This window comes from Lolium rigidum, chromosome 3 (genome assembly GCF_022539505.1).
Source record: "Lolium rigidum isolate FL_2022 chromosome 3, APGP_CSIRO_Lrig_0.1, whole genome shotgun sequence".
Classification (NCBI taxonomy): domain Eukaryota; kingdom Viridiplantae; phylum Streptophyta; class Magnoliopsida; order Poales; family Poaceae; genus Lolium; species Lolium rigidum.
In genome coordinates, this window is record NC_061510.1 from 31,941,790 (window position 1) to 31,957,587 (window position 15,798).

Consider the following 15,798-nt stretch of genomic DNA (forward strand, 5'->3'; position numbering starts at 1 on the left):
GCTAAAAGTCGCGAATAAATCTCTGAATGCCGTAAAACTTTGCGAAGGTAAGACCCCAGATCCGTTCTGAGCGGCGTGGCACCGTCTCTTTGCATATCGAAAGGTTATGCATTAAATTCGACAAGATTATTGAATGATTAAAGTTGGAGATTTTCCCTGATTCTTCGATTCAAGAAAAATCTCGGGGGCTACTGACATAGGCATCCCCAATGGGCCTGCCAAAGATGGTACCCGGGGTTTACTGAAGGCCCAGGACTCGAAGAATAAGAAGATTCGGAAGCCCATTTAGTGTTAAGGAAAGATAGATTGTATTAGGAAACATAGAGACTTGTAATCTTACGGGTTGGATATGAAACCTTCCCGAACTTTGTAACTTGTGTATTACGAAACCCTCGGCTCCACCCTCTATATAAGGGGGAGTCGAGGAACAAAGAGAGGATCGAATCTATTGTCAACAGAACCCTAGTTTTTACAATCAGCGAGTACTTTTCGGCTGAAACCTTCGAGATCTACTTGCCCTCTACTTATAGCAAAACCCTAGTCTACAATCTGTAGGCATTGACAAGTTAATCCTTTGTCATCTATTTTGTAAAAAAACAAAAGAATATAAGTTGATTGGAATATGATGTTATTTGTCGGAACATGCAGAATTCAATTGGCGTAAATAGTCAAGAGGCTAACTTAAAAAAACTGACTTGAAATGGTTATGTAGTTGACGGCTAAAAGTTGATGATGTGGATAATTGGATGGTTTAAAAAATAGATGATGTGGCTTGCATGTAGAGTATTTATGAATGTTAGTGGAGGATGACATGGAGAATTGGATGGCTAATAGAATGGATGATGTGGATAGCTTGCATGTTGAGATAGACAACTTAAATGACCCTCTAGTGGGGTTTTGCTTTATAAGAGATATAGATAAGAATTGGTGCGCTAGTTCAAGATGAACCACCTCAAAGAGATCATGAGCTTGAAACTTGCCATCCATACGGTGATCATGGATATATGAAGATATCACGAAAACTAAGCTCTCACATAGTGGATTATGGGGAGAAAACCGCAAGACTTCATCAAGCACACACAATAAAAAAATAAAGGCATTTCCCTTGAAGCACGCAATATTTTCATCATCTAGCTCAAGTGAAATTTCCAAGGTTAAGGTTTGTTCTTGATAGGGTTTTTTTATCGGTCTCGTGGTTTAGTTGGGAGACCGGATTATGAGATAGTTGGCCATACTGTCAAGAGGGCTCTCGAGTGAGTAACTTGATTGTATCGTTCAGAGAGAGCTCGAAGCCTTGCATACTTGGCATCATTTTTGTGTGGATATTATCCATGTTAAGTTTTATAGCTTATGTTTGTTCTCACGACTGATATGAAAACCTTGTTGCATTGTTGATGTTGAGGTTTTTACCGATTCTTTTATAAAGGATGCTCCACGCCTCTGTATACTTGGTATTTTTTTGGGTACTAATTTTATTTATCTTTACAATAAAATTGGTTTCATCTTAATCGAAGTTTCATGTTCAAGATATTGCATTTTAGGTTTTGAAGGCTTAAATGGTTCGTCTCTTTTAGAGAGGTCAAACCTTTCATAATTTGGTTTTATCCTCCCTTTTGTAATATGATGGTTCTCTGTATGATCTTATATAGATTTTTTCTAGCTTCAAAACAAGCCCACGATCATCAAAATCAGAGCCTAGATGCAAAAGTTATTTCCATTTTCGTGTAAACCGTGTGGTAGTACTAGTTCTAGCCCCAGTAGTACCAGGTTTTGGTACCGGCATGTCTAGACTAGACTGCGTTTCGTCGCCCAAGATCCCCCAGAACAACAGTAGTGCTAGGAAAAAGTTCAGTACTACCAGGTTGCGCATTTTTGGGCTGCAACAATTGGATTTCGCGGGACGTATTTATGGGCCCTTCTTCCCAATGGTTTCTCATCCTTTTTAGCAAGTTTTTCCCAACGTTGTTGAACATCCCAATCTTTCTTTCTCCCTATTCCCTCCATGATTCTTATTTCAATTTGAGAGAAAAGCGAGGGGATATCTAGATCTACAATCTTACCATTCAAAAATCCCCTCTTTGTGAGGGAATCCATTAGATATACATCATGGAGATATTGTGTGTTCTCCTATTGTGTTCTTCCTCTCTTATTCCACCTATAGCTTTTGTACATTTGGTGAAATTTGCGGGTGAAGTTCTTACCATTGCATTTGGTGTATCGATTTGAGTTCTCTATGGTGTTATGTGGAAGTGAAAGTTCGTGATTTGATTCTCCTAGGTTCTTATACCTGGGCTTTTTCCTCTTGGGTTATTGGAACCCTTGACGGCTTTGTGGATTAGTGGTGTTTTGGGGGTCTCTAATTAAGTTGTGGATATTCCTCAAGTGTGAGGCCTTCATGATGATTTCTTTGGAGCATCCAATTAAGTTGTGGAGATTGCCCCAAACTTGTACGGGTTCGATGACCACCCTCAAGGTTCAAAAGTGGGTTGACGACTTTCCTTTTGGTGGGAAGGATCGAGGAGAATACGGTGAGGCCTTCATGGCTGAAAGTTCACAGATGGTAAACCTAGAGGGGGTCAATAGGTTTCTACAAATATTAATTTTTTCTTTGCAATATTAGGTTTTGTGGAATATAAAGGTGAGCCTAATGCAAATTAGGTGGGACACCCTATATGATGATACAAGTAACTCAAGTAAGGAGTTCGGTTAGAGATAACCGATAGCACGCGTAGACGAGGGTTTATTCCCGTGTTCCCTTCCTTTGCAAGAAGGTACGTCACCGTTTGGAGGGGTGGAGGTCCCACGAAGGATTCCCCAATGCCACGAAGGCACACCCTATTCTCCGGAGCCTATCCCACGAAGGAATAGCTCACTCACTGACAAAGGATTAACTTGTTAATGCCTACAGATTGTAGACTAGGGTTTTGCTGGAAGTAGAGGGCAAGTAGATCTCGAAGGTTTCAGCCGAAAAGTACTCGCTGATTGTAAAAGCTAGGGTTCTGTTCACAATAGATTCGATCCTTTCTTCGTCCCTCGACTCCCCCTTATATAGGAGGTGGAGCCGAGGGTTTCGTAGTATACAAGTTACAGAGTCCGGGAGGGTTTCATACCCGTCCCGTAAGATTACAAGTCTCTATATTTCCAAATACAATCTATCTTTCCTTAACACTAAATGGGCTCCCGAATCTGTTTATTCTTCGAGTCATTGGCCTTCAGTAAATCCCGGGTACTATCTTCGGCAGGCCCATTGGGAATGCCTATGTCAGTAGCCCCCGAGATTTTTCTTGAATCGAAGAATCAGGAAAAATCTCCAACTTTAATCATTCAATAATCTTGTCGAATTTAATGCATAACTTTTCGATACGCGAATACTATATTGTACAGGGATAATGGTAGTTGGGGCTAGTTCATCTGACGGATCAGGTACTAGTTAACTGCTCTAGTGGCAATCCGCAAAAACCTACTTCAAGATCACGTCCCTGGACATGATTTCGGGATACTGGTGTAAACTTCGACGAGTGCCGCTTAAGGTCTTACCATTCCGTCGAGTCCCGACTCATATTTTATCGGGTACCTAACCCGTCCGTTAGGATTTTTCTTCGTATCTGTTGATACGGAAAAAAGTAGCAAACCGCCGTCAGAGACGGTGCCACGCCGCTCAGAACGGATCTGGGGTCTTACCTTGGCAAAGTTTTGCGGCATTCAGAGATTATTCGCGACTTTTAGCGCTCTGAGAATATATTGTCGAGTGCTTTTCGGCTGTTGGAATAGCACATTTTATTGAGTCACATTTGATGACTTATTTTGCCTTCCCGATGGGAGTATATGTAGAGTTATCTGTATAACTCGAAATATACTCACTTCTTTTTCTTTCTTTATATTTTTGTCTAAATTCATCGGACACGAGAACAGCGTTCCCGATGGGAGTAGCCCCCGAGGCTACAGCCAAGGACTTGTACTTGGTTGTAGGCTCCACAGATTAATATCTTATGTCGCTATATTGGTAATCCTTCTCGAGCATTTCATATCTATCGGGTGCGCGACCAGCGCTCCCGATGGGAGTAGCCCCCGAGGCTATATATGATCAAATGCTTGCATTTGGTCATAGGCTCCCGCCATTTCTATTTTGTCATACACGAAGCTTTCTTTCTTTTTCCAAAGTAGCCCCCGAGCATTTGGGCAAAAACTTGTATTTGATCAAAAGCTCTCGAAATAATCAGTAATCTTCTGCCGTCGATTATTTTTATCAAGAGTCATAGTCGAGTTTTTTACTTCACTATGGTGACATCATTGCTAACGATAGCCACGATTACTGTATCGGGAACATGCGAGAACTGGTTCTCTCTCTGCCTTGTGGGTCCTTTTTCTTTATCCAGTTAACACGTCGCGCAAGTGGGGGACACACGTCCTCCACTTTTTCCGGCGCACGCACTGTGTCGCATGTCCCTTCTTTTCTCAGTAAAAATCCGTTTTTACCCTTCGTCCACGTGTGCTTCATCTGCGCCATAACATTTCCATCCAACGGTTGCGTCGATTCTCCACACCTCTATTTAAGTCCATCGTATTCTTCCTCTGGCACTTTCGCTTGCGCCACCCATCTGCTTTTCCTCTGCAAAAACTCCCCACTGCGCCCAGAGTTCCTTGTGCTCCATTGCTCGTGCGCTCATCTCCTCCATTCCCGTTCATGCCACCGCGCAAACTCACCAGGCACAGCACCCCTGAATCAAAGATGGCAGCTGAAGATCTGGGGAGCTTGGAGTGGGAGAGATCCAAGATCTCCCAACAAGATGTCAACATGCTAAAAAAGCTTGGCATCAGCGGGAAGAAAGACGCGCTGCGCTTCCCGAAGGAAGAAAGCTACCCAGCCCCGCCGATGCAATATCGGGTTAGTTTCGTCGACCACCTCATCCGTGGTCTTTCCACTCCCATCCATGATTTCCTTCGTGGGTTGCTCTTCATGTATGGACTGCAACTTCACCATCTCACTCCCAATTCCATCCTCCACATCTCTATTTTTATCACATTGTGCGAGTCTTTCCTTGGGGTCCAGCCTAACTGGTCCCTATGGAAACGTATCTTTCTTTGTCGCCGTAATGGCTCTTCCAGCGTCGCCTATAACATAGGCGGCGTTGTGATCTGCGTCCGCCCCGACGTCGAATACTTCGACGTCAAATTCCCTGATTCAGTTCAAGGGTGGCGCAAAAAATGGTTATACATCCGCGAGGAAAACCATGGCTCCGTTGAAGACAACATCCCTCCTTTTGACGGTGCCGAGAAAATCTGTCGCCGCCGATCTTGGGATGCAGAGGCTACCGACGCAGAAAAAGCGGCGACAGAGGCCCTGATGACACGCATCCACGAACTCCAGAATACTCGTGGACAAGAATTGTCGGGTATCCAAATCACGGCGTATTTCCTTAGGATTAGGGTGCAGCCTCTTCAAGCTCGCAAAAACCCCCTTTGGATGTACGTTGGCGATAAAGATGTGGATCGCTTGTCGGCTGACTTATCCATCAATGACTTGGCGAAACTTGTCCGGAAGATCTCGTCGCTGAACAAGAAAGACAGCGTCCCGACATCTTGCGGTGTGACGCCGTATAGCGTCACCAACGCACTCCCGCAGGTAATATGTTGTTTTTTTAAACATTAGCTTTGTTCACATCTTTATTTTCCTTCTGTCTTCTTCATACTGCTTTTTCCTTCAATCGTTTCATGCCGATGTTTTTCCTGTCTTTGAATAGGACCACGCAACTGCATCACCTCTTCCTCCCCTTCCTGAAGGTGGGGAAGTCGAAGAAAGGGCTGTTGTCACCGACGACAACCAGGGTGTGTCTCGCCCTGAGAGTGAAGCCGCAGGTTCTCGAAAATCTGCGGCATCCTCTGAAAAGGACGCTGAGGCCGAGGCAACATCGTCGACACGCTCTCCTCCTTCAGCTGCTTCTCCTAGGAGCAAACAGAAGAGGGACGAGGCTGTTGGCACCGGCACCTCCAAAGCCGGTGCTGCCCGTGCCGAAGAAACTGTGCCTGATGCTAGGAAGAAGGCTTTGGATCTTTACGAAGCTGCTCTTATCAGCTCGTAAGTTTGTAATGCACTATATTTGTCTCTTGTCGATACTTTTTGAAGTTGCTTTTTTACCCTGTCGCTTTATTTGTTGTAGTGGCGATGAAGAGGAGGATGCATCTATTGACGAGACTGCTCGAACGAGCACGTCTCGTACTTTAGTTGTCTCAGAAGCTCGTCCTGATGGCGACGAAACTTCACCTCCTCAACAAAACCCGGAACATCCAACGCCAGCTGTGAGCCCCCAGTCTCCTTCCCCGAAGAGAGCCAGGATGGAATCAACCAAGGAACCAACCATACTAGCTGGTTGTTCCTCGACTCCTTTGATGGAAGAGGTAAATTGTTTTCTTTTGTCCTGTATTGATTTTACTGCTTTGAATTTCCCTCTTTTTCTTCTTGATGTCGAGTTTTTCTTCCTCCTACATTGATCCTTCTTGCATGGTGATTTCTGCAGCCTTTCATGAAAGAGCTCATCCGCTTCGGTACCCAATTTATCGGGTACCACGATTATGCCGCCAAACTTGAAGGTACCCTCTTTTTTCCTTGTCGGTCTTTCTTTGTCGAGTATATGCTGTCACTTTTTTGTGCTGCAGTACTTTACTTGTCTATCTTATGATGGCAGAAAAACTTGCGGAAGCCAACAAACGCGCTGACGCTCTTGCTGCTGAATTAGAGCAAAGCGAAACAGCTCGCATGAAAGCTGAAGCAGATGTTGCTGCCGTCGAAGATCTTCAGAAAAGACTCGACGATGCAAAAAATGCTCTGAGCGAAAATGTAGCTCAGCATTCTGCTCGTGAAGAAGAAATCCTTAGTCGACTAGAATCACAAAGTCGACGTTTTGTTAGTAAGTGCCTAGACTCTCGTTGCTTTTTTGAGGCGTCTTTGTTCCCTTTTTTGCTTAACCAATTCTCTCTTATTTTATTCAGGGAGGACAAATCAAGAGTATGAGCTGGAAAGCCCTGAGGGTGACCAGCTCCTTGATGCCCTTTCCCTTCTTGAAATTCATGGTACTGAAGCCCGTGACGGCCTTGCTGAAGCTAGGATTGGCCTGTCGCGGCCTTTTCCATATTTTTTCAAGAAGAAGGAAGAGCCCGCAATTTTTATTGATCTTGCCAAGTGCTTTTCTTCCCAAGAGGACCTTGGGCTCCAACTTCGCCAAGAAGGGTTGAAAGTTGGTGTCGAAGGTACAATCGCCTTGGTCGCTGAAAGCCAACAAAACGTCGACTGGGCAAGGGTTGAAAGGTGGATAGGGTGAAGAAAAATGAAAAAGTGATAAAAAGATGAAGAAATGAAGGAAAAGAAAGAATGAATCCTTAACACTAAATGGGCTCCCGAATCTCTTTATTCTTCGAGTCCTGGGCCTTCAGTAAACCCCGGGTACTATCTTCGGCAGGCCCATTGGGAATGCCTATGTCACTCACTTGTGGTAGACTTTGGGGTAGCCTCCAAACCTTTACAATCTTGTGAGGGCCGGGGCAAATCCACAACCCGGATGCTTCCGGAACTCTTTTCCCACCTAGGCTTTCCAAGGAACCCTAGAGAGCAAGTTTCTTGATGAATACAAGGGGGAACAAGATTTGGCTCGGTGGAACGGTAGATCAGGCCCTCCTCTAACTTTTCCCCGGAGGGATTTGAGTTTGGGTGGAGGAGAAGGGAGATCTGAGGCTTTTGGTGTTTCTATCAATGGAGTATGAGAGAGAGAGAGAGCTCAAGAACAGCTTGTAGTGTAGTGCCTAACTGTTCAGATGTAGGAGAAGGGGTATATATAGTGTAACTTGAAATCTGACCGTTGCAACTTCTTCACCTCAACATTTCCTCGAGAAACCTGGTCAACCAGGCCTGGGACCGGGCCACTCGGTGCACGGCCCTGTCAGACCGGGCCAGGGGCCGGACCGTCCGGTCCTGACCGGAGCAGGGACCGGGTCTTGGCCGGGGCAGATATTGTCGCGCAGTACATGGCCTCCGGATGTCACCAGAGCAGGAGCTGGTTGGCGCCAGGGCGTCCGGTGCACAGCCCGGTTTGACCGAACGGGAAACCAGACTGTGCCGGTCCAGACCGGACCTCAGGCCGGGCCAGTGTCGGGCGAAGGGAAAAGCCCCCTGGACTGTGCCTGGTGTGCACCGGTCCAGGGGCCGGTCGGCACCGGGCTGGCCGGTGCCACGACCGGTCTGACCGGGCCAGTGACCGGTCTGTTGCTGATGAGACCTTCTTTATTCTTGACGAAGTGGGGGGGGGGGTCTCCCTTCTCCTTCTTGTTCCATTGATACACCATTATGCCTATTTGGCTAATACCTGGGAATAATCTCATAGACATGTATTAGTCCAATTACTCTAGCAACGGTGTCATTGTTACCAAAATAATGGATAAGGGTAAAATACCCTTACAATCTCCCCCTTTTTGGTATACGATGACAAACCGAGCTAGAGTCACAAATAGATATTATGATAAGCTTAAACCTTGATTCTATATAAGATATTAAGACATCTCCCCCATAATGTGTGCACTTGGAGAATTTGCGTTTGAATGCAAAGTGCACCATTTGTGGAATATGAGAAGCTCCCCCAATATCTTGAGGAGACAAGCATGGTATGGACATGTATATATCAACATATATAAGCATAAAGCATAATCATCCTATCATAGGGATTAAGCAAATAAATACTTGTCCATACACGAATTATTCAAAGTAGCAAATGGTTCTGGAAATGAAAAGCAAGCAAATAAGCACAAGCCAAATAAGAAGCAAATAAAGTATCAGCATGGCTTGTGCAACCATTCTTCATCTCATTACATCATTATTCTCTCCCTACACTTGAAAACTTCCTTCATACAAAACTTCACACAATTCTCATTAGCGGCATTAGTGCAATCAAAATAATAAATCCACTTGGTTTTAGTTCTAACATGTACCAAACATCTATTAAAACATTAGGTATTGTAGCAACTTCTTCAAAAAGCTCTTTCCTCAAAAGAACTCAGAAAGAAAAAGATTAAGAGGCAAATGCAAATAGTAGCAAAAATCTTTCAAAACAGAACAACATGTAAAGATCGATTTTTTTGGAAATCTTCTCTTGCTCAGATCGAAAAGTGTTCAACTAACGAAAGTTAGATAATAACCTGGGGCATATGCACAACAATTGGCAGCTCAAAAGTACGTTCTGGCTGAGAATACGAATTTTTATGGTGACAACACATAATCTGTTTTCAGAACAACAACTTCCCCAAATCTTACTTTCTTCCTATTAGAGGCTATTCTTCATACAAAAACGAAATAAAAATGATAAGAGAGGTTATTTCAGAGGTAATAACATCCAATACTCAACAATTTTTTACAGAAATAAAACATGGATTATCTCCCAATAGTGCTCGTATTTAACGCCTTTCAGCTAGGCTCAGTAATTTGAGAGGATTCTCACATAAAAAATATGAATTGAAGCAAAAGAGCGCATAAAGGAGAAAATATAAAATAAATTTAAGTCTAACCCACTTCCTATGCATAGAAATCTTGTACACAAATAAATCCACAAAGAACAAAATGACAAGCATATGAAGATAAAACAGGAGTAACTTCAAAACTTTCAGCATATAGAGAGGTGTTTTAGTACCATGAAAACTTCTACAACCATATTTTCCTATCTCATAATAACTTTCAGTAGATTCATGAATAAACTCAACACTATAACTATCACATAAAACATTCTTATCATGAGCCACATGCATAAAATAATTATTACTCTCCACATAAGCATAGTCATTCTTATTAATTATAGTGGGAGTAAATTCAACAAAATATCTATCATTATTATTCTCATCACCATAATCATCAAATATAGGAGGCATATTGTAATCATAATTAATTTTCTCCTCAATAGCAGGTGAACTGAAAATAACATAATCATCATTGTAATTATCTTATATTAGAGTCATAGTATCATCATAGCAAATTTCCTCCTCAAAAGCTGGGGAACTAAAAAGATTATTTTCATAAAAACTAGCTTCCCCAAGCTTAGAATTTTCCATAGCATTAGCAATAATGCTGTTCAAAGAATTCATACTAATAACATTGCTACCAGCATGAAAATAAAGTTTCATAGGTTTTTTAATTTTCTCTTCAAACACCTCATGTCCTAACTCAAGATAAATACTATAAAACTCTCTATTTTTTGTTGTTTTTTCCATTAAGCCTAACTAGTGAAAAAAAAGTAACAAAAAGATGTAATTGCAGAATCTAAAGGAAATAACTTCGAGCGCTCACCAGCAACTAAAAGACTTAGTAGCCAGAGGATGTGAGCATCTTTTATCTTACCTCCCCGGCAACAGCGCCAGAAAAGAGCTTGATGTCTACGCACGCTTCTATTCTTGTAGACAGTGTTGGGTCTCCAAGTGCAGAGGTTTGTAGAACAGCAGCAAGTTTCCCTTAAGTGGATCACCCAAGGTTTATCGAACTCAGGGAGGTAGAGGTCAAAGATGTCCCTCTCAAGCAACCCTGCATTACGATACAAGAAGTCTCTTGTGTTCCCAACACACCCAATACACTTGTCAGGTGTATAGGTGCACTAGTTTGGCAAAGAGATAGGGAAATACAAGTAATATGGATGATTATGAGTGGTAATTGCAATCTAAAATAAAAATGGAAGCAAACATGTAGCAGAACTGGATGTAAACGGTGTTTCAATGCTTGGAAACAAGGCATATGGATCATACTTTCACTAGTGGACACGTACTCTCAATAATGATACCATAATTGAATACATAGATATTATCACTGCACTACGCTACTCTTAACGACTCTTCAGTTTGATAATAAACACAAATTCACTATGTAGAGGGTTGCATAAGCATTCCTTAAAATTCGCATTCCCAATCTATGGACGCTCCACGCTATCATTTTTGAGCATACAAAGATGATACTAACTAGTCACCATAATTCATAAGTATTTCCATAAATTAAGCTTAAGAAATAAACACATTGTGCACACTGTCACCTTCACACCGTTGGACAAGGTGTCCCCGGAGATCACATAATAAAACCACTTGAGTAGCACAATAGTTGAAGAATAACATCTACATACTCAACTAGATTACAATGCTCATGATCACATAAAGATCATACATGGAGAGATACATATATAGACCACATAGCTACCGGTAAAGCCCTCAGCCTCGGGGGAGAACTACTCACTTCTCATCGTGAGAGTCAGCAAGGGCGATGGAGATGGCTGTGGAGTCGATGGAGATGGCTCCGGGGGCAATTTCCCGTCCTGGCAGGGTGCCGGAACAGAGACTTTTGTCCCCTGGATCTTGTCTTCGGTGGCAGCAGAGCTACAGAACTTTTCGCGGGCGGAGGCTGGTTGATTTAGGGTTCACGCGTCTGGAGGCTTCTTATAGGCGGAAGGGCGAGGTCGGTGGAGGCCAGGGGGCCCAGACCACCCCTAGGCGTGGCCAGTGCCTAGGCCGCGCCTAGGCCTGGTCTGGCCGCCCTGTGACGCCTCTTCATCCCCCTCTGGACTTCGTCTTCTTTACAAAAAAATAAGATCTTCAGCTTTTGTTTCGTCCAATTCCGAGAATATTTCCTGTACAACTTGGGAAATAAGTTAGTGGCATCTTGTCACTAGGTTAGTGCCGGAAAATGTATAAAAGTGCAATGAAGCGTAAACAAAACATATATAAATTAGTGCAAAACAAACATGGAGCATAAAAAATTATAGATACATTTGCAACGTATCAGTATCAGTAACCTGTATGATGTAACATTACCTTTGTACCAATATAGAAAACAGTAGGAGCCTTTCCTACTGTTAAAGTTTTAAAAAAATAGTATTGTTGATGGCATTTCCTTGGGTATTTCCTTACACTTGATAATATTTAATAGCTCCTCTACCTTTGTAGTAAGTTCTATATTCTTCTCATCACTGATTGAGTTCACCTTTCTTAAGTAAGGAGGATCTTTCTACATGTCATTACGCATGGTTGCTCTGCATATCATCAAGAAGCAGTTTGACCACATCTACTGGCTTTCCCATGAATGTGCCTCCTGGTGCAGTGTGAAGCATAGACTTAGACATTGGATTAAGATCGTTATAAAATAAATGGAGGATTAACCATTTTTCCATCCCATGGCTGGGACAACTCATTATGGATCCGTTTATCCTCTCCCATGCAAGCGCTAGTGGTTCGTGATTTTTTTGCCTAAAGCCTCTAATGTTGAATCTAAGTTGCATATTCTTAGTTGGAGGATAAAACTTAGTCATAACAATGTTAGTATATTTTCTCCCTTGAAGTAATAGTGACCTTACGCAAAGCTAGCAACAAATCTTTTTTTCTTTCCTCTAAGTGAGGAAGGAAATAAATGCAGCTTGACCGCATTGGAGTCAACATATTTTATGCGCATCATATCCTATATCTCAGTTAATGTATTTAAATGCAACCTAAATCCTTAATAGCTGAGCCTCTAAATTGATTCTGTTGAACCCAAATCAAAAAATCTAGTCTTAATTTCATAATTCTTCGCCGCGACAACGTGCCTGAGTAATAGGTGCACACATCAAAATAATCATTAGAGGTAGCATATTCCCCAAGCTTATTTTGTACCATAGTAACAATTTTTTTGGGTGTTTTAGAGTAAGATAAATAACAAAACAAGTAACTAATTTATTTTGGGTTTTCAATTCATGACAAAATATAAATTAATAACAATAAAAGCTAACTAACAAGGTTTGTAGTAACATTACGAGGATAGTGAATTGTTTCCCCAACAACTCCGTCAGAAAAAATGGTTACTACCTTCGATGTAGATTACATATGCAATATAGTAGCTTTTTTCCTAGAAAATCTTGGTTTATTGAATCTTGAGAAGAAACACTTGTTGTTGGTTGAGGAATGTCTACACGACTTGCTAGTTTGATTTACCTTTAGTTTACCGGACATTTCCAGTTTACTTTGTATCTTGGGTTGTGTCGATGAATGGAGATATGTTAGAGTTGAAGTTTCATTTGCAGTTATGCATACCTATGAGATAAAGATAAAGTTAAGAACCTTCACGTGTAAATGATCTAACATAGTGTTGCCTGCCAAAACCCACCGGCGAGCAGCGACGGGCAACACGGAGAGCCGGGAAGCTCCCAGGACTGCTGGTGGGCCCTGGTCCCTCGGGCGACGGCCCGCAATGCTCCGGCACACGTCCTGGTGATTGCAAGGGCGTGCCACCTGACCTATATCTGGTCAGGAAGGTGTTGGATTGCTTCAATTAGTTTCCTGCATGGTAGACACGTAAACATTAAATGAGCCTCGATCGGCTCTCAGGTTTACCCTGTGAATCGGCTCAAAGAGCCGATTAACCCATGGTTCACAATGGATTTACAATAACATGGGTGTCCTGCTTTATCAATACCGAGATAAATCAATCTACGACAGTTTAGGGTTTTCACCGCTTAACCGGAACATCCTACACGTAGTTGAGCCTGGCAGATACGAAAGATAACAGAAAACTAACCCAAAAAGAGGCCTAAAAACCAACACGGAGTTGATTCCCGGAACATCCCTTCTTGGATCGGCAAACCGTACCTTACGCACTACTGGATCGTTCAACCCGTTTGCAAGGCCTAACCATGCAGATATCAAACTAATCCTTGAAGAACAAGGAACAACTATAACAGATCAAATCTACTAAATAAAGATGAAGCAGGATGCTGCCCTTACACCTAAGATAGGTGTAAGGACAGCTAGATATTCAAGGGCAGCACAACTAAGCAAACATATCATAAAAAGCATCGATGCAAGCCCCAAAACACCTACGATAAACAATATTGCTCGCCATCAACAAGGCTTCAGTACGAGCAACACATAAACAACGAATAAACAGATACTGCCTAGATCGCAAGATGCGATCTAGGCAGCATGACGCTTACCCGGAAGAAACCCTCGAAACAAGGGGTGGCGATGCGCCTGCATTGTGTTTGTTGTGAACGTGATCGTCCTCCTTTCTCAATAACCCTAGATACATATTTATAGTCCGTGAACTTTCTATCTTTGGAATAAACCTAACTGTGTACGAACCAACTCCATCTCTTAATTCTAAACTAAAATGCGATCTACCATAAGTACAGATACACGGGCAATCTAGCCCAAATCCTCGTACGAGGCCGATTCAGAAATACATTATGTGTATATCCTTCAAGCCCATCTCCATCGCGGCCCATCTTCTGATTTGGCCAAAATCTGGTGATAACACATAGATATAATTTGTGGGTATCACATCTGTAAACACAATGGCCCCTGCGAACCAAAGACATAGCATATAATCTCTTGGTCCAACCATTATACCAGAAAGCACCGGGCTATGAACGATTATTAAGTAAAATGCACACCAAAGCACGTTGTTCTTGTTCCGAAATGGATCACTAAATGGCTATTGTACTCCCCTTGTTGTCACTAAGTTTCACGCGTAGACGTTGTTTACCATACATCTCACCTTGAACCTTGATCAATCCTCGGGGTCTTGGATACCTGAAGAGTCCTTGGATTGAGGTACGACACAATGATAAAAATACAAATCTGCTATGAAATTAGCGCGCAATATTCCCATGCAATTTGATGCACATAATCGCTGCGAGGCCACTCATCAACCCGCAACCCGTGAAAACCACTCGCTCATAATAATAAGATCAAGAATATGAAACATTGCATAATTACTTTGATCAATACCAAATATCCTTACAAGGTTGCCAATCACCAGGAGATCTCAAAACAAGTTATGGATATGGCTAAGAGATGGGATGGAGATGATGAACTATGGTGGTGATGAAGTGGTGGATCTTTCTCGGGTGGTTTCTAATGCAATCTGAGAATGGTTTCTCTCTCTACAATGGCGGAAATTCTCGAAATATATAGACGTCTTCACGAAAGTTGGTATGTTTGATCCGGCAAAGACGGTGCCGAGTGGTACGGTGCCGAGTGGTACGGCTCGCGGTACGGGCAAGTCCTGCCCATACCGGTGTTCGTTAACACTTCTGCAATTCCCTCTTCGCCCCTAGTTAACTTGGGAGTATTGACAGCTCATGATTTTTTTTCTTATTTGCTCCAGATTTCGCCATAAAAATGTGATTTTCTGCATCACATAGTTTAGAACAAGAATTTGCACATCTTTGCAGTAATTAGTCATTAGTAACAAGGCTAGAGAGATAGTTTATCATTTACTTGGCTTAATATGTGATTTAAACGCGAATAAAGATGGTTGTTTTCACCGACATCACCCATTTATGCGCATTACGTGTAGTCTAACAGAAAATATTTAACCAAAAATAATTGAAATATGTGGTAAAATATATAGAATTCATATTTCAATTATGTATATCCAGTAGGACCAGCCTAATGAGTAATAAATAGCCCTGGGGTTCACAATAAATAGAAACCTATGCAGCCCCAAAGGGTCGTGGTCCGGACCGGAGAGGAGAGAGGAAAAGCACGCACGGAACTCTCCTCCCCTCTTTATATAAGGGAGCGAGGCAGTGCACGACTCGTCATCGTCTCGTCCCGTCTGGCAGTGAAAATAGCAGGAACACACATCCAACATCCCTACCCTTCTTCTCCCCACCGCCGCCCATCCGTCCCCTCTCCACCTCCACCTACTCCTCACCGCATCTCCCCTCCCCCACCACGCGGCACCGCCGCATCGACACGCAGGGTTGCTGACCGCCACAGAGATCGGCGGCGACGAAGACCTCACCGCACACGTAG